The 20,216-nt window shown below is 43.1% G+C and overlaps 1 protein-coding gene across 3 annotated transcripts in view; it reads right to left on the reverse strand.

Annotated features, from left to right (window-relative positions):
• Window positions 1-4,274, reverse strand: part of AFTPH (aftiphilin) — a 43,802-nt gene extending 39,528 nt beyond the window's left edge. For 2 of the 3 annotated variants that reach the window (XM_027711167.2, XM_027711021.2), the window contains exon 1: window positions 4,233-4,274. The gene's annotated coding sequence lies outside the window, so the exon portion shown is untranslated. Of the gene's footprint in view, window positions 1-3,485; window positions 3,638-4,232 lie in introns of those variants that run through there. The other variant, XM_027711096.2, reaches the window with a different exon arrangement.
• Between the last annotated feature and the right edge of the window lie 15,942 nt (window positions 4,275-20,216).

Consider the following 20,216-nt stretch of genomic DNA (forward strand, 5'->3'; position numbering starts at 1 on the left):
CCACAGCAAGGACCAGATTTAAACTTATTACAGCACAATGTTGGCTTCCAGTAGGAAAAGCTGTCCTCTTCTGTTAACACTCTGCCTTTTCTTTGGCTTATGAACAAAGGAAAACATATTCACACAGTCTTTCCGCACCTGAGAACCTATTTCTAGAATGGTGGTTGTAAATGAGGAGAGTCTGTCTGCTAAAACAGCATTTCTACAATCCAAATCCACTCTAGAGGGAGAGTCTTTGTCCAGGCTGAAGTCAATATGTTCTTACATTGGTTTAATAAGCTTACTTTTATTTTTGGAATTAGTTACCAGCAAACAAAATACAGCAAGAAAATGTTTACTTCATAAAGCCTCCAAGAAATCAATGTTTTCGATTTTGAACCTGATGCTGTTACAGCCAGGAGGTCCATTACCCAAAGCAGGAGTTTCAGAGCACTCTTCTTTTTCCTTGGACATATACAGGGTTGAAGAAAACAATGTTCTCCAGTTTCAGTAAGGCAAACGTCTCCAAGCCCTACTTCTCATTACCCAACATTTGGAATTAAATCAATACCACTGTACATCACTGTGGTTTCAACAAACACCGAATATGCGAGACACCTTCATCACAAAGTGTTGTATGTACAACAAACATTAAAGTAACAAAACCTGGGAGGCTGACACCAGGAATCAGGCACTTATTCTTCCTGTCCTTCTGCCCTCCAGAGGCTGGCACCCCCAGACAACCCAGCCTAGACAATATCCAAACCTCTTTGACAGTGCTCCTCTTCCTCTCATCACTGACAGAACAATGTTAGGTGGCAAAAATGTGGCATTTAAACAGATCTTGGATATAGCTATCTTCCTTTTAAAGGAAGATCTCCTTTTTAGGCTATACAAAGAAGCAATCAAACACATACTTTCAAGTAGTTGTGCTGCTTCAGTTCTCCCTATTCCATTTTAACTTAGCTGTGGAATCAGAGGAACGTTAGGAAAATATCAATCTAGATGTTGTGCCGGTTCATTAGACTCTTTTAACCAAGAAGAGCATTGCTTCCCAAACCTAAAAGACCAGGTTATCTTTGTAAAGTTAATACAAGCAAAAAAATGTCTCATCTCAAAATCTACTGATGTGCTTTATCAGCTGCAGATGAAGGCACTGCCTTCAGTTAAATCTGCAACCAGACATATTTTAAAATCCTATAGGCAAACACAACTGGCTGGGAAAGTCAATCAGGTTTAAAATCTGGCTCTGCAGGAATGCAATATTTGTGTCCAATGTAGAGTACACAGCCCTACGATGTGTAAAGACAGATGTCGTAAGTAACACATAGCTGAGATGTTTTCATTCCTATGATTTCTTAAATTCCTTTTAAAACAGGTGGTCAACTCACTGAGAAAATCTATTTCTGGATGTTACCCTCAAACATGCTAGCTGGGAACCTGTTCTAAATTAAGATAAAAAGATGCTAGATTAAAAAGTATTAGAACTAGATTACCTAAGGTCAACTGTTCCCAGAGACTTAATTTACAGAGCAGTGTGTTCTCCACCACATATAAGCCTTTCAAACTTCACACAGACTACAGTAAAGAGTAAATTACAACTGCCCAGAGGTGCACTCTTATGTGAAAGGTTCTCCTATGGCGTGGCAGAGGAAATACAACTGCATAGGGAGAACAACCACATCGGTCTTCTTTCCATTACTGAGAACTTTTGCTTGTTTTTCAGTGAACAGCCTTACATTATTCATCATTTATCCCACCTACAGACATTACATCATATTAAAAACACAATACAGGCAGGACACCTAATACTCCAAAGAATAAAATCTATTTTTCATCACTTTTCAAAAGACACATGAACTCAAGGTTTCACATTTCCTTCACCCTGGTACCAACTTTCAAACATACTAAGGTGACGACAGGATTTGCCCTTCCTTGTGGCTCTCCCAAAACAGGGCTCTTGGATTTGCAAAATCCAAATTATTTGCCTTACAGAAGTAGACTCATTAGATCACCTTGCAAATGGCACCAATACAGAAACACTCCTTGAACTGAAATCAGTTGAAAATTTTAATTGCTAAAGACATCAGCTTTAAAGAAAGTCTGCTGAAAATGAGACTGTCAGTTTTCAAACAAGGCACATTTCAAGACTTTTTTGTGTGTGCAACAGCAGCAGCTCACACAGTGTGGTTTTTTGCACAAACAAAAAAAAACCTCACAGACAAAATTTCTGACACCTGGGAACGAGTAGGATCTAAGCCACTGCTCTTAAGAGGACTATCCAGAAAAGTTCTAAATATTTTGAATCCTTGTGAAAGGGTTAGTGTGTCACTGTGCTGAAACACTCACAAAGAAGTAGTTTAAGTTGTCAAACAGCAAAATAGCACAGAAAGGAATGAACATTCTGTCGAAAAAGATAATGAGGATCTGAAGGAAGATTATGTCTCTGAGTACAGTGAAAAACAACCAGACCAAGCATCAGTTTCTTCACCACTAGGTTTCCAACTGATACCAGCACAGATCTGCAAGGAGAGCTCCATGAATATTTCAAGAGGAAAGGGCAAAGAGTTGACTGAAGTCCATCTAAGCTGTTGTATTTTTTCCACCGTGAAAGACAAGTCTTTGCGAAGTACTGAAAGTTTCAGAATATTACTCGATGCAATTAAGATGTTAAAATGCTCAATAAGTTATTAGAGGAAATTTTTCAAGTAGAAATGTAAGATCACATTGCTTTCATCAACAGAATTACTTAACTGTGTATAACTCAAAATTTTACAGCCTATTAAATCCTTTGCTAAACAAAACCGTGACCTGGACAAAACTAAAATACATAAAAGAATAAAACCAAACTGATGCTGAGCTCCTTCAATTGCTTACTTATAAACAAATTAAGGAAGTAAAAGGAAGAGGTCATACTTTCACACTGCCTTAGAAGGTCATACAATGTGTACTTCATGCAAATATCATGTGGAATGAAAACACCATAGCCACATTAGTTTCTCTGCATCACTTCATATTTTTAAGCTTAAAGTCTCATATTTTCACATTTAGGCTACTTTTTTTCACTGATATGACTGTTTCAAAAAACCCACAACCCCTCAGTAGTCACAGCTACTTCACCTCTTCCCCAGGGTCTCACAATTAATGTTGTATTTCTCCAGGTACAGCTCCAACTTCAGGAGCAGGAACCACTACCCATGCGTTAGCTGCCAACTTCTGTGCTGACAACACAACTGAGCATTTTCATGCTTAAAGTAGGCTAATTAGCTTTCCAAGTCTAGTTCATATGTCCAGAGAATAACACAAGGAGGAAATACTTTTAATTTTGTTCAGTCTCCAAGGACCGGTCCAGTTAAAAAGCAGCATCCATCAAACTCACTTTGCCATGGACTCAACAGCTGAAAAATTATTCCTAATGAAGCACGATGGGCTGTAAATCACGCATGGAAACTAAACTCACACGACCGACGCAGTGCAGCTCCTGTCAACAATGCTCCTCTACTCACTCTGTTTACGAACAGATGTTTGTTAAAGGAGCATTAAACTCCTGAAGGTTTCAGTTTCTGTGCTGAAGCTGGGAGGAAGGGGCTGTCACCATCGTGAGGCCAATTTACTGACACCTCGAAGGAATCCCAGGGTTTAACCCTTTTTTTTTTAAGGCATTGTCTTCTCTAAGGAAAAAAAAAAATATTTTGGTTCATCAAATAGACACTTATAATGGTAAACTGAAGCGTCAGGACCTAATAGGCATTTGAGTAACTACCCCATTTTAGAATGATATTGCTTCTTAAAAAAAAAATAAAAATCATAATTATGATGACACGTTGAAGCAGAGTTACCTCCAGAAGCATTTAGCGACTGACATGCTTTAAAAGAGAAAGGTCTTCAGGAAAAGCCGAGCACACAGGACAGGTTAACTTACTGTACCACATATCCCTGATTCCTCTCTCCCTCTCTCAGCTGAACCCCAGGACACCGCGGGGCACCCTGCGCTGGGGCCCCGCCGAAGGACAAAGCCGGGACGAGCCGAGGGAGCGGCGCCTCAGCGAGGGGGACCCGCGGGGCTCCCCCCTGCTCTGCCCTGCCCGGCCCCGCGGGGCCCGGCCCGGCCCCGCCGCCCTCCCCCGAGGGCGAAGGGGAAAAGGACGGCGCTGCCCCGCCAGGCCCCGGCCGCCGCAGCCCCGCCGAGGGTTCCCGCTGCCCTTTCCCGGCCAGGCCCGGAGCGGACGAGCCGCCCCGTCACCGTCTCTTACCTGCGGGCTGCGCGAGGGGCGGCGGGGCCCGGGCGGGCATGGCTGCGGGCGGGGAGGGGGACAGGGAAGGGGGGGGGACAGGGAAGGAAGGGGAGAGGAGAGGGGGCCGCGGCCGGTTATCTGCGGCCTCCCGCGGCAACCGCCATGGAGGGGGAGCCGCTGTGGGCGACAGGAACCGCGTCGCTGCGGCCCGGCCCCCTCCGGCCGCCGCCTCCTGCCCCGCCACCGCCCCCCGGCCTCCCGGCGCTCCCCGCGCCGCCGCCCCCGCGCCGCGTCACGTCCGGCCGGGCCGGCGAGCGGGGACAGCGAGGGCAGCCAGTGCTGCAAATAAACGAATGAAACGAGCGTGCTGTGTGTGTCTGTGTGTTTTGTGTGCCCTGTGTGCCCTGTGCTCTGTCTTGGAGCACACGGGGTCCCAGAGCGGATTGGGTGGAAAAGGACCTTAAAGGCCGCCTGGTTCCGACCGCGAGCAGGCGCGTGTTAAAATTTAGAACCACAACGTGCAGAGCCTGCCATTTATCCCTCGGCCGTGGTTAACTGAGCTCCGCACGGCGGTTCCAACGCGCTGGCGAATCGCGATAATAAAACAGCGAGTGGAGCGTGATATCAAAGGTTTGTTGAAGAATCACGGAATTAATTAGGTGGGAAAAGGCCTCTGAAATCACCGAGTGCAACCTGTGACAGAACACCACTGTGTCAACTAGGCCATGGCACTGAGTGACATGTCCAGCCTTTCTTTCCTCAAACACCTCCAGGGGCGGTGACTCCACCACCTCCCTGGGCATCCCATTCCAGTGTCTAATCACCCTTTCTGTGAAGAAATTCTTCTTGATGTCCAACCTAAACCTCCCTTGGCACAGCTTAAGACTGTGTCCTCTTGTCCTGTCACTGGTTGCCTGGGAGAAGAGGCCGATCCCCACCTGGCTACAACCTCCTGTCAGGTAGCTGTGGAGAACAATAAGGTCACCCCCGAGCCTCCTCCTTGCTTCCTCCAGAGGCCGTATCTACACACACACACCCCCCCACCAGGTATTTAAGTACTCAGTAGTTTGGCTGAGGGAAGGCCATTTGCAGAACTTTTCACGTTTGAGATAGGTTTGTGGAATAAAAATGCCTTTAAGAGTAATTACAATTAATGCAATAATTTAATAAGCAGTAGAAGGCTTTTGTGAAGCATGGGGGAATTATATTGTTAATGCAGTGTTTCTGTGACGTTAGGAATCCTGTTACAATAGCTGAACATACTCATGGGTGACTATTAACAAGGCTGTATGATTAATTCTCTATTATTTCGCCGCCTGGTGGCTGTTCCCTTTTTTTCCATCTTAGCGTCAGAAACACAAGAGTAAAGCTTGTGCTGACCTGGCAGGACAGAAGGAGAAGCATGGGGGAATAGGAAAGAAGGTAATTTAGCAGTCTTTGACCTTCAACCAGTGTACAACAATGTGTTTTACAAACTGTAAAGGTACAGAGAAGATCCTGTAAAAGCAGTTAAATAATTTGTTGTAAAGCAACAGACAAACTAGAGCTTTTTTTTGGATATCTGGCAGTAGCCGTGAAGTTCCAGGGTCCCAAAGTATACCTCAGTGTGTGGTGCTAGCCCACGAAGAATCATTTTCCATTCCAGCTGTGTTTAATTGGTGGTCATTGGCTATGAGTGTTAATCACCCTATTGTAAATAATATAATTAGAGGAGGTAAAATAATAATTACCTTCTCTTTTACAGCTGCTGTATCAATCATTTGAATGATCATACGGAATAACACGCTGCCCGTAGACTCCACAGACAGCAACACGAACCCTCGTGTTTCCAGAAAAATCAGATTCATTACCTGGTGTGCAAAAAGCCAATAATTACACACTAGACAGAGACTTGATTGATTACTTATTTTGGAGTTGTGCAAGCCTGGGTGCTCGCTGGCGTTCCACAAATCAAGCACGCCAACTATCAAAACTTTTTACTATTTATACATTTTACCAAAAAAGGGAATTAGTGTTCATTGGATATATGTTCTCTTATTAATTAGTGCTCTGTCTTCTATTGATTAATGACTCTTTAGCTTCTCAGGCTATTTAATCCACATGCTCAGTCTTTCTCTTTTTTGGGGTTGGTGTGTTTCTTGGATCAGTGGTCTCCGAGTTGTGGTCATGATCTGCCCCTGCCAGAATTACCTTTTACCCTGTCAGAGCTGATCCAGCACAGTTGCTGAGTTGGCTTTATTAGTTTCTTCCTTATCTTGGGACTTCTGCCAAATGTCCTTGTGGCCCCCAAATCTTGCGTTCTTTGTGTCTGCTATCAGTGGTACATCCTCCTTCCCAGGCTTTGTTAACCTCCCTCTAGGTCTGAGATTGTTGAAGCATATCCAAACCTAAACCTTAACAAGGCGATTCTACCCGCAAGTAATTAGTTTTTCTAACACCTGGACATCACTTAGAGCTTACTTGTTAGCTGTGATCTGTTTAACGGATTAAGTCTCCCTTCTTGTTGATTAGGCTTGAAAGTATACAAAGATCAAACATCAAAGAACATCCTTTCTTAAGAAAATTCCACATATTCCACTTTTTACAACACTAGCACCTAAAAAAAAAATAGTAAAGCCCATGTGCAAAAGTCCAAAACCACAAGCACAATCATGTGCCTCAGAAAGAGGGCCAGAAAGATCAACAGTGTCAGTAATTAGGTTCTAGAGTAGAAGGAAATTTTTAAAGTAAAATTCCCACATGATTTGCGGAAGTGGCTCATATCCTAAGCTACAAAGAAAGGCAGAAAATCCCTCCAAATAGTCCCTGCCAGTCTAACCAGAGGAAAATTTTCTTTTCTATCTTTCTCAGTAGTATTTAGAATGTTCTAGGACCTGAAGCTTTAATCAATATGCAGTTATGAATACATAAAATTCATTTAACTTGAATGTAGGATCAGACAAGAGGTAAACATTTCATATATAAAAAAAAGAAAGTGATATTCACTTAGACATAGTGTGAATGATTGAAAAGATGTGTGGGATTTCTTTAGTCATTCCTCCATAAGCTTTGCTGGTTCAGGGAGATTACATTTGCTTGAGAAGGCAGACTGACTCTTTATAATAGCATTAGCCCTATTATGTATTAGTTCTGTGAAATGGAATTCATGGCTTACAACACTAATTTCAAGGTTATATTTTTAACATATGAAACTTTCCTTTATAGAATTGCATGGATTGTAAACACTGTGTCTTATTTGGAGATGATTCTAGCATGGTATTTTATCCATTTTCAAACATATGGTGAGGTGTTTTTAAAGCGTGTACTTCCAGGCCATTTATTTCCTTACAGCATGGTGAAAAAAAGTCGTAATTTCAATAGACCCATCTCAATTTTACTATAACTCATCTCAAGGAAGCCCTTCTGCGTGGTGCAATAGAGGTTTTAAATCGAGCAGTTCTGGTCTTAGTAACTCCGAGGTTGAGCCTTGACTTGTTGGCTGCGGCAGAGCAGCTTTATCAATCGCTGCTACTGAGTCCTGAACTGCCAGGAGAGGGCGCAGCCTTCCCAGAAGTCTCAGATGGAAAAAGGTCTCGTGGTGTGTCAAGATGATTCAGAAAGGCTCTCCCAAAAACCTGCGTGGTCTGGAGACTCAGACACTCCTCCTGGGTTGGGAATTTAGGATGGCAGGGGTAACTTGTTATGGTCTACATCATGTCCTCCATAAAACTTAATAATTCATAATTCTCAAAAAATTGAGTATGTAATATTTACAGGGAAAAAAATTTAGCTTTTAATTTTTCATTTTGAAGTTTACAACATGGTTCCTGAATGTAGATTTTAGTTATACTATAAGCTGTACCATATATTGTGTAGTGTGGTGCAGAATATCTTCTGAAATATGTTGGGCTGTTAGTAGTGGATAGTGCAGCTCTTTTTCTTTTTTATTTCAAAAATACATATAGTACAACATGGCTCCTGGCAGTGCAAGATATTTCTGCCTTCCCCACTCGGTGGGGAAGAAAGTTGCTCTAACCAAAGACTAGATAAATCTCCAAACTTCAAGCAGTTTGCTTCCTTCTATGCTGTATCTGGCAACGCTGCTGAGCAGAAACTAGATAGTCAAGAAATTATCCTGCTTGATTTTTTTTTTTTTTAATTTACAATTGAATCAGACATTAAAGAATTGAAATTATCCATAAAACTAATTTAAAATCATCTTTGGAGACCCTGACAAATTAGAGGACTGGGCGATCACCAGCCATATGAAGTTTAACGAGGGTAAGTGTCGGATTCTGCACTTGGGATGGGGCAGCCCTAGATGTACAGGCAGACTGGGGAATGAGAAATGAGATGCTGGAAAGCAGCGCTGTGGAAAGGGACCTGAGGGTCCTGGTCAGAGGCAAATTGAATATCAGTCAGCAATGCCCTGGCAGCCAGGAGGGCCAACCTGGGAGGCATCAGGCAAAGCATCGCCAGCCGGGTGAGGGAGGGGATTGTCCTGCTCTGCTCTGCACTGGGGCAGCCTCACCTTGAATATTTTGGGCACTACAATATGAAAAAAGACATTAAGCCATTAGAGAGCATCCAAAGGAGGGCAGTAAATATGGTGAAGGCTCTGGAGGAGAAACCGTATGAGGAGCGGCTGAGGTCACTTGGTCTGTTCAGCCTGGAGAAGAGGAGATGGAGGGGAGACCTCATTGTGGTTTTCAACATCCTCACAAGAGGAAGCGGACCAGTGACAGGACTCGAGGAAATGGCATGAAGCTGAGTCAGGGGAGATTTAGGTTGGATATTAGGAAAAGATTTTTCACCCAGAGGGTGGCTGGGCACTGGAAGAGGCTCCCCAGGGAAGTAGTCACATCACCAAGCCTGTCTGAGTTCAAGAAGTGCTTGGACAACACAACGTCTCAGGCACATGGTGTGATGTGTTCTGTGCAGGGCCAGGAGCTGGTCTTGATGATCCTGTTGGGTCCCTTCCATCTCAGCATAGTCTATGATTCTGTGATTCTATGAAACCATTGCAATTCATCTTCACAGAGCTTTTAGGCTTTTTCCCATCCTGACATGAAAATGAATTGGCACGTTTCTCTGACATGTTTTTAATTCAGTAAAATTGCATTTATCTGAGACATGTATAGCTGAAATAACCCTACTACTGCATTAGCAAGCAGAAAGAGCTTTTCTGACTGAATTCACCAATGAACCTCGAAAGCTTTACATGAAAATTTTTTGTGGCTGTCGTTTCATAACGTGGGCATTGTCAAAGCTAGCTGAATGAATAATATGTGCTTTCTGCTGGCTTCTAAATGGACATCAGTTACTAAAAGAAAAATCCTGCAGTTACTGTTAGCTGAGTTAAACAAAGGTGCAGCTGAGCAAAGAGTGAACTTACTAAAGCAACCTGTTACTAAATTACACTGTCCTTTGGCGTTGAAAGATGCTAAAACAGATCTATGAGCAGTGGATGCTTGTTTCTTTGAGGAGTGGTTGTTGCCTTGAACTCCACCCCAAATCTGCACCCTAAGTGGTGGTCTCTGTTTCCTTGCAGGACTGGTCCCCCTCAAAGCTTTTCAGAGGCTCTGGGATACTCTAGTAAATATCCCAAATCCCATGTCTTCCGCATCATTGCTACTCCTTTAGCATTGACCTCTGGGCATGCAGAATGACCAGGCACTGGTTTCTCTTGTTTTGGTTATCCAACAAAGGTGTTTCAGCTTTTCCCAGCTCCTCAAGGAAAGGACTGTCTCCATCTGTACTAGTTGCAGTGGCATGAAGTATAAAGCATTGTAATGTATGTTTTAGATGGAACAAAGAGATCTTCTGTTTGGAGTGCAAGTTTGTTATTACTTTTTACAAATCTCCTTGGCTACCTGTACTATGTACTATGTAGTCATAGTACAAAAGTGAGAAGGCATTGCTACATCAGCAGCCCGTTCTCTTGTGATTCACAGGCCATTAAAAAGTCCAGAACTGTCCTTAAACAAGCCTGAATGCGTTAACTGCAAAGAACCCTGTGTAGTTACAGAAAACAGATGAAATGGCAGTTATTTTAGAAGTTTCTTACATCTGAATATAGGTTCTTTGTGTTTTGGCTTAGGCTTATTTGAGCAAGGATAGGGTTGTTGCCATTCAACAGTGTTTGTTGGGAGGGTGTTTTTTTTGTTTGTTTCGATTGGGTTTTTTTTGCTTGGTTTTGTTTGTTTGCTTGTTTTTTTCTTTTAAGGAACTGCTTTCTGAGTCTTGACCATGTTTGCAGCTGATCTGGAGCGTCTAATGAACATGAAGGCTCACATTCCTGCCATATGAGGGCTACCCAGTGGATCAACCAGATCATGAATGTCAAAACAGCCCCACCTTACCTGCCATGGTCTAGACCACATCCTCCAAGTGGTAGAAGTTAATGACTTCAGTGTGGCAATACTATGTGTATACTTGACCTCAACCTATTTTTATACATAGCTCATCATCAGCCTGTGCAAAGTGTATTTTAGTGTGTGTACAGATTGATGGTGGTAAAGCTTGTCAGCAGAGTCAATAGCCAAACCAAGGTCTAACAATACTTGCTTCTCCTAGAGGATGGTATTGTGTGAGTACCTCAGCTGTCAGCAGGAAAGCAGGATTTCTAGTGCCCTCAGTAGCAAAGCTTTCCAGTGCAACTAAATATTTTTTTTTAATAAATGTAGAAAACCATTAAGAAAAGAAATCAAAATTATTCATTTTGCCTTTAAGAGGCATGGCTTGTGAGCTTTTTACATTTAAGATGAAAAGTCCTCAAAATGGTTAAGACCATTTTTCTGTTTTAATGAACTAATTTATTTATTGGACAAAGGCGAGTTGATTTCCATAATCATCCTCCTTCCTTGTGCGTCAGCTCCTCTCTGTGACGACAGGAGTCAAGAGGCTCCGAACACCCATCAGGAAATTCCAAAGTCCAAAGTACTTACTCTGTGTATGTGATAGGCACTATTACAGCAGTCTCTTGCACACTGAGCTGTGCAGGGTAGTAGCATATATGTTCTGTAATCTCTATTATCATCTATTTTAAGACCTTTTCATTTCTAAGGCATCTTAGAATTTGGGAATGTGTTGTTTGTTTGGTTTTTTTGAGGTTTAGGAACACCGAAACTTACCTCTACAGCTGGTTTTTTTGTATATATTTCAGAGGACTTGCAATATCCTGTTGTAATCACACAAGTTCACTTCTGTATGTCAACACAGTCAGTGAAATTCAAGTGCCAGATTCAGATATTTTGATCAAGTTTTCCTCACAAACCAATGTTGTGATGCTTATCAATAAAAATAATTTGAGAATTTTTTTACAAAGATCATGTCCTTTTCTCTTTACAGTGAATGACAAAATGTCCATTAAGTATAAATGAAAGTAGGATTCAGTTCCAGGTTTTAAAATGTAAATGGGTGAGGTTTTTCTGAGCTAATGACAACTTCTGTCTCAAATGCAACTGATACGCAAGGAAAGTGGTTCCTTTCACAGATATTTGTCAAAATCCTTCTCGTCTTTCAGACTCATATCTGATGCTTTGTTTCAGTACCACATATGCCAAATTTATCTTCTATAATATTTTTCTGCAGTAGGTTTGTTTTGTTGATCTACGTTCATTGAGATGCAAAGCATCTGGGATGTAGGCACAGAACAAGGCTAGATCTCGGAAAAACAGCATTGCTTTCTTGAAAGCTCTTACACAAGAAATATGTGAGATTTGCCATACCTGATCCTAAACTACCTGACAAGGCTGTTGTCATAAGCAACAAGACAGAATCTAGAGAGAAAATACTGTGCTCCAGATAGCTACAATGTGTTTGAGTGATAACAGAAGTACTGTCAGCCACAGGAATCCTGCATGCAATCGACCCTTGGCTGCACCAGCAGTCAGGGTGAGCCCCTCAGGTGGAGGGATCTGTTAATCTCTGTGTCATCCCCTGCTGTTGTCTCACAAGCAGAAAGAAAAGAGGCAAGAGTGAATGCCTGACATTTGTACTAGGAGCAGGCAGAGTGGGGGAAGGAGCGGGCGGAGGGGACTGTGGAGAACAGGTCAGGGAGGGAAACAGCAGGATGACAAAGGCAAGCACAGAGACAGTGGGGCAGATGAGGAGATGAAAAGTCCAACCTCCACCCCTTCAATAACCAGAATCAGTCAGAGATCTCTGGAGAGCAGCTGAACCAGCTCTGTTTCCGTGAGGAGAGCTAGGAAAGATGAGATTAGGTAAATCCAGGTACCTGAGCAATCTGTTTAAATTCATTAGACCCTGAGAAGAAACCCTCTTTTCTACATCATGGCTAGCTGGGTTTTAGTGCTGGGAAACGGATGCTGTCTCTCAGTCACGTTCTTGGTTCTAGAAAGCAAATATGATCCCATCAGGCTTACATGGTGTCACTGATGTACTCTGCAGGAGCCCTTGCCAGGATGTGCCTCCCCTCACCATTCTTTGCATGTCTGCACCAACCATACAGTTTAAGTGCAGCCTGTGGCATTTCCAGGGAGCAGTGAGCTGCAGCCACCCCATCTCTAAGCTTATTGAACTCAAGGGGTCTGCATTAGTGATGAATTTGTCTCACAGCTTTCAGTTTTTAACCCCTGAGATTAAAAAAATTTTCATTTTATAGGGTCTAGGGCTTGTTGCAAGGAGCCTTGATTCTCAGCACAAGCTGATTGCCAAATGTTTCAAAGGAGAATCTTTTGTCTTGATTTCACTGCCTTTATCGAATTGTTTATAATGTAGGCCACAGGGTCTTTTCTGTCTGCTCAATCGGATGTAGGTCAGCAGTTCAGTGGATTTAAATGAAAGACTGATGGCCAACCTCCAATTGGTTTGCATGGAAATGGCATTAGGCCAATTGCCCAGTTGTGGAATGTTATAAGAGCAGAACAGACATAATTATTTCCAAATTTGGCCACAATCCATATTTTATCCATATTTATCCATATTTTGCTGCAAATGGTCTTGTCTCCTTTGGCAAGAAATCCCCTGGGCAGAGAGCATATCCTTAGTAACTCACTGTTCTTGTACTGGGTATATACCACTGTATCATACTGGGTGGAGTCTCCAACAAGTTCTCCTCTCTGGAAAGGCCAAGATGCATGACCCTTGCTAGTGATGCAGCTGTCTTCCAAAATCAGACCTCCGTCTCCTTGGCAGCCTGTCTCAAACGTTGCAGTTTATGAGATCTTCCACTGTTCTCTGAGCAGCAACTAATTCTTGATACAAAACCTGTTGGCGATGGCCTGGGTTTTTTGAGGAACAAAGACTTCTGTGCATATCATCCTGTGGAGCAGGAGGGAGTTCCAGGAGCACTGCAAAGATCTCCCACCAGTCAAATGCTTGTTCTTCTTATTCAAAGAGGTGGTGGGATGTGAACCAGCTTTTGTTCAAAAATAACGTAGCCATTTTAGCACACGACTGGCCCCCCCCAGCATGTCCTCTTGTACCTTCTGGGATCATTTTTCCTGAACTGTGCTGATGGAACTCAATTGCTGTCAGATGGCCCTTCACAGGGTTGCTTCAGGGGTGAGGAAGATGTAGACTGAACCTGCTGGGGTAGTTGTCACAAACTGACCTATTCTCCTCTTGCTCGTAGCCAGCCAGTAACGGATGGATGGTGTATCCACTTCGTGGCTGCTGATCCATGAGTCTTCTGATCTGCTTTCTGTATAAATGTCTTCAGATGCAGTTTGACAGCAGGTTACACTGAGAAGATTTTTCCACTCTGCAGTTCTACATTATCAAGACATGCTTAAATTATCCTACAGGCTGTGCCTTCAGAGAGGCCTGTGTTACTTACACATCCCTGGTTTTGACTGATGATTTATACACCCTTACTAGCTAGGCCACTTCTCTGGAGAGTCCACCTTTCTCAATCTGACAGAGATGCAGGCAGACAGAGCTACAACGCTGTGCTACATAGAAGAAACCCAGGGCGATAACCTGCTACAGAGCATGACAGAGAGTCACCGCGTGCTCGAGTTTGCCTTGGAGCTGGTTTGCTTTTACAGTGCTGGACCAGTTTCCTCTGAGTCAGATTCTGTTATATGCACACTGTTGTGGTGCCTTTAATTCAGTTTAAGAGTGGATCAGATAGGTTTCTTCCCCCTTCACAATTATTACTTTATTATTGCTCTGTTTTTTAACATGTATCCTGGTTGCATCGCACAGCTACAAGCATGCCCCAGGGCCTGCTGCAGTTAAGCGTCTGTGGTGTGTTTTGCTCTCTTGATTGTATAGAAGGAGTCATCACTGCATTATAAACTTATCTCTGTAGCTTTTCAAGGCTCATTCTTGCCTGTGGGAAACCTTCATGTGTGAAAAGTGTCAGATTTTCTGTGGGATAGGCTGGACGGTTACACCCTGAGCTGTATCTTGCCATTTCTTTCCCTGCACTGGAACTGATAAGATTGAGCAGCAGATAGGAATAGATTAGAGCTGTGTTGGACCCCAGTCTAATACTGGCTCTAGGTAAGCCTTGCAGTGGTCTCCAGGTTCCCCTTGGAAGTCAAATATTATGATGTTGAATGAGTGAATTCCATGAAGAACGGGAAACAATCTCTGCAGTTGTGGCAGCTAATGTGTAGCATTTGTGTGAACTAATTTGAGTACTAATTTTATTCCTGTGAGTTCCTTTTGATCTAACACCTTGATGTTGAATTAAACCATTTCAGCTCCCAGAAAAGAAAAATGACCACCACAGGACCTTCACTGGTGCACAAAGGTGCTGTTTGTGCTTCCCATTGCACTGGTACTGCTCAGCTATGAAAGACCAGAATCACTGTTTTTACCGAGGCAATGGTTGCTAGAAGAGAGGGGTCTCCCTAGGGATGGTAGGTGATAAGTGGCTCTGTTGGTAGAATGCAACAAGCTCTAGTGATATCTACCTAACACACATATGTAGGCTTTGGACTCATTGGCATTAAAATAATTTTGAAGATTGGGAATAAATCTATGTGGGACTGCCTGTATGAATTTACACTTTTTTTGTAAAGGACAAAAAGAAAAACAGATGCCTGTTTTTTTTATGATTAATATTGCTTGTCTGCATGAAGATTATTTTCTCTGAGGCTTTTATGCATGGTCTTTTACAGCTAATGGGCTGCTCCCATGTAAGATTCTTCCAGAGGATACCGCAGAGGAGCCAGCTGCAATTAGAACCAAGAAAACTGTGTCCCAGTCCTTCTTTGTAATCTCATTCTTTAACTTCCATTATCTTTAAATTACATCCTTAGTGCTGTCACTCTGACAGAGTAGGATCACCCTTGCCTTGATCTTTGCCCATGAAAAGTTTAGTATAGCCCTAATCTAATTAGGAATCTGAGGGTTTTCTCCTCATTTCCTTGGGGTGTATTAAAATGGATTATCCTGATATGGAGACTGTAAAATAGGCATAAGTAAAAAAAACCCAAAATATTCAGGCACTGTTTATGCTCCAAAGACTTCACCATCCTAAATGCCACTGGCAATACAAAATACCTGTGAATGCAAAGCGTTGTATTCCTGAAGTCTTCAGGTTTAACAAAATGAACATAGCATTGTCCCTTGGTTGCTGCAGTCCATTAGAGCCTGTAGCCCCAAATCTTTGATCAGTCTTTAGCTGGACAAAGTACACAAGGAATTTGAAGTGAGTTAGAACACATCAGGACTCCTGAGTTTAGCTAAGACTGCATATAAAAATAATATTGTCTTAGAAAGTGAAAAGCCTGTGTCCTGCATCTGCTGAGCAAGGGGTTTCAATCCAATGTTTTTTTCCTGTGTGCTGGCAGATTCACAAAATAGGATGCATTCTGACTGCAGCTAAATAAACAGCTGGAGGAGTGTTGTCTCTGTGCAGAGCCACAGGACTGTTCCCTTTCCGTTTTCGGGCGCTCTGCCCATTCCCCATCCTTTGTAAAGGCTCTGGCCTTGTGGGAGGGCTCACGTACATGATCTGAGACTGAGCTCAACTAATGGTTTCTGTCCCATTCCCCCACAGGGCATCACTTAATACCTGGTATGTATACATTCTGGTAAAGCACTCCAAAATAGGCTGAATCAGACTTTATGTAGCTAGTGGTCATTCACCCATCCCTGGCGTTTGGCCCCTTTGGAGTCAAAGGAGGGGATCGTCCTGCTCTAGTCTGCACTGGTGCAGCATCACCTTGGGCACTACAATACAAAAAAGACACTAAACTGTTAGAGAGCATCCAAAGGAGGCCACAAGGATGGGGAAGGGTCTGGAGGGGAAGCTTTATGAGGAGCAGCCGAGAGCACTTGGTCTGTTCAGCCTGGAGAAGAGGAGGCTGAGAGGAGACCCTCGGTTGTGGTCTTCAACATCCTCATGAGGGGAAGCAGAGGGGCAGGCACCAACCTCTTCACTCTCGTGACCAATGACAGGACTTGAGGGGATAGCATGAAACTGAATCAGGTGAGATTTAGGTTGGATACTAGGAAAAGGTTCTTCACCCAGAAGGTGGTTGAACATTGGAACAGGCTGCCCAGGGAAATGGTCACAGCACCAAGCCTGTCTGAGTTCGAGAAGAATTTGGACGATGCTCTCAGGCACACGGTGTGATTCTTGGGATGTCCTGATGATCCTAATGGCTCCCTCCAGCTCAGCATGTTCTATGATTCTATGCTAAAATGGTAAGCTATGCACAAAACTGGCAAGGCAAAGCAGCTCAGGTCAGATTTGTTTGCTGCTGTAACCTCCTCAACATCTGTGGAGTACCAGCATTTTTTCCTCTACATTCAAGAGTAGGAGTCCACCAAGGAATGAAGGTTGAATACTGAAACGTTTATCACTTCCAGTTCTGTTTGTAAAGAAACCCACCAGCCAAGAGCTACTGTGTATCTTCAGTTCCAAGAAGGCACTGCTCTGTGCCTTCCTATATATATCCCAGTGCTGAAAAATCCAAAAAGGACAGTGACAAAAAAATTTACCCTCTTCCGTTTAAGAAAAGTGATAAATCTGCTCTCTTGAAATACAGTTCTGCTTTATCTGGTTTTACTTTTAGTGGAAAGGGAGGCACACAGTGTTTTCTTATTGCCACCTGTTTCTGGCAATTCGAGACCTGCTTGCAAGCCACTTAAAGTTCCCGTAACCAATAATTACTTTGGATCTGGCTAATAAGAAACTCTGCTCTCAGCAGTATGGAAAGTAATTAAAAATAAATAAAGGTCACATGTTTATAGAGCCCTTCCCACACTATTAGCATTGCTATTTGATAGAGTGTACTGTTTCTTACTCCTGAGTGTAGAAGATGCTTGCACTGCCTGTGGAATGCTGAAGAGTGATGTTGTGCAGGTGCTCCCCAAGTGCCTTGACTTCTTCCGGGGCTTTTTATTCATATCTCTTTCCAAGCCTGACAAGACAGGTGAACCCCTGTCAAATTTGCAAGAGACTTCTTTATTGTGTTAGTTATGCATAACCCTCTGCCTTCAGCACTGAAAGCTTTTGCTGGTTTTCATTTTCTTAGGGTGGTAGTTTCTTTCCTATTAACAGCTGCTAAAGGAAACATCTGGAGTCACCCATCTGTGGCCTGTTGTTTCCTGTTGTATATACCTTTTTTTCTTAATTTCAAACACAGGGTGTGTATGTGTGTGAAAAGGAGATCAGGCATCTACATTTGGGTGTTTGGTAGGAAGTGAATGTCCTCAAGGTTCTTGTATAATCACTGGAGCAAAGGCCTCTGGAAAACCATTCAGGGCATCAAAATTCTCTCTGCTAAATCATCCTCTGGAGAAGCATCTCTCTTTCCACTGCCTATAGGGGGAACCCACAGAGACCAGACTGAATTACTACTGAAAGGCTTCCAGTTTTCCCATTAATGTCGTCACTCAGCTCCCCTGAGCAAAAAAAAAATTGCACCAAACAGCACTTTTAAATCCTCACCCCAGGAAACTGTTGACACATGTTCGAGTCACTCTACCACCTTCTCCCAACAAATGCATGTGTAATTTTATTTGTGTACGCTGGTTACAAGTTGCTGTGGAGGTTTTGGCATGCTGACATATACCTGCATGCCAGCCGTCACAGCCTGTGGCTTCATGGCCGTATATGGAAGTTCACCTGTGAAGGTAACCAGAATCTCCCTTTGGATTTGGTTGAGGTCTAAACTAAGCAGCTTAGAAGATGGCAAAAATGGAGCTGCTGCGTGCCCGAGATGGGTGCCAGTCTCTGGCAGTGACCAAATTGTGGCCTTCTGTTTGAAACCTGGCTCACATCTCCCTGAGTGCTATGAAGGATGTTTTTTCCTGCTGTGCCCTCTCCAGAACAAGCTGTTCCCTGCAGAGCGGTGTGCTCTGAGAGACTGGCTACTCCCTTCCAGCACTGCAGGTAGAAAAAGATGGCTTTAACATAAAGGAAGACACGAAAATTATCTGGAGGCTGGCCAGGGGCAGGTGGGAACAAGCTGAGGAGATGGAGGTCTGTTTGGTCTGGTGATGTGTCTATGTAGATTTAGTACCTAAAATCCCTTGTGGGGAGAGAATGAGAGTCATTTGCTGCAGTTAATTGAGGGGGAGTTTTCTTAAGGCCAGCTGCAGGAAAGCTTAAAAGCACACATTTCAGCATAATTAGAGGCTTTTCTGAAATAAAGATAAAATTTGATATGCAAAGTCTGTACACTTGGATTTTGTGTTGTGCTACACCCCTGGAGTAGGCCTTTATCTTACCTTTGCATCAGGATGTTGGGTAATATACCACCTCCTGCAATTTGCTTTGACTCTGGTGATTGTTAATTCTTACAGCGTGGATTGAAGTCATGTTTTAGAAAAGATTCCAGTTTGTTATGTGGTCATTAGGTTGAAAAGGTCTGGATACCTTGAAAGAGGTGATCATGATGAAAGTGTATAGAAAGCTAAATGACACTGAGAAGTTAGCTTATGGTCTTCTCTTAATTCATCTACCTATTAAATGATAAAAGAGCACATAATGAGACAGAAGAGAGGTACATCAAAGACAGACAGGAATTTTCTTTGCAAGTAGTATGTTGCCCTTCATGAACAATATCCATATGCATAAATGTAACAGGATCCTGAAAAAGATCAGGCATTAAATATCCTCCAACACCAATTGCAATCACTGCAATATCAGTGATAAATACATAAAATTCAAGATTATTGAATAGGCTTCAGACTAATCCTACTTAAAGAGAACTGAAAGAAAAATCTATCTGTAGCCAGCTATGCTATAGCTGTCTGTCACAGCATCCCTTGTGCTGTCCTCCAAAACACATTCCAGTTAACATAACCAAAGTTGTGAGCTATTTGGACTGCCAGATTTATCCAGTGCAATAGTCACTGTGCTCCTGTGCTGGCCTGTGACTATCAGTTTGTTTATATTGAATACACTAACAGTGTACACTATATAGAAGATATCTGTCTGACACTACTTGAATGACTGCTGAATGCTCCAAGTGTACTTTAATTAGTTCTTCTACAAGTGAACTCACAGTGTGTTCTACTTAGAGACACTTGGGTTGGCTCTTACTGGAAAGGTTCAGACCTCACTGGTCCTGTACAAGTCCTGTGTAAGCCAGCACAATTACAGGACTGGTAACCTGGCTGATATTATTCCCAGAGAGTCTGAAACAGATTCTCTGACATGAGACATATAAATGCTTTATGAGACATATAAGTTCCCAGCAGATGCTGCCACACATGGACTCTGCACAGGCAGCACCTGGTTGCCTCACCACCAGCTTTGCTTACGGGCAACTTGGCTCTACCATCTCTCTGTCTGCCCACATCTGTGCAGGTCTGTGCCTAGTAATAAGCCTTGCACTTCTGCAGTCTTGGTGAGATTTAGTGAGCCAGGGATGTCTGCACTATGATTTGTTGTGCAACAGATGCACCCCAAACACAGTCTGCTGGTGGCTGAGGCCCAGGACTGGGCCCTTAAAGGATGTGTAGAGGTGGCCATCAGTTCTCTGTACTGGTACAGAGATCTAATTTCCTGTGTAATGGGACCAGGTCTAATCTGCAAATGTATCATCTTTTCATCCCGGAAAAGGGAAAGATTCTGTTTTTTCACAG

This window comes from Pipra filicauda, unplaced genomic scaffold (assembly GCF_003945595.2).
Source record: "Pipra filicauda isolate LSUMZ 115617 unplaced genomic scaffold, ASM394559v2 scaffold109_size3271384_pilon, whole genome shotgun sequence".
NCBI classification, from domain to species: Eukaryota; Metazoa; Chordata; class Aves; order Passeriformes; family Pipridae; genus Pipra; species Pipra filicauda.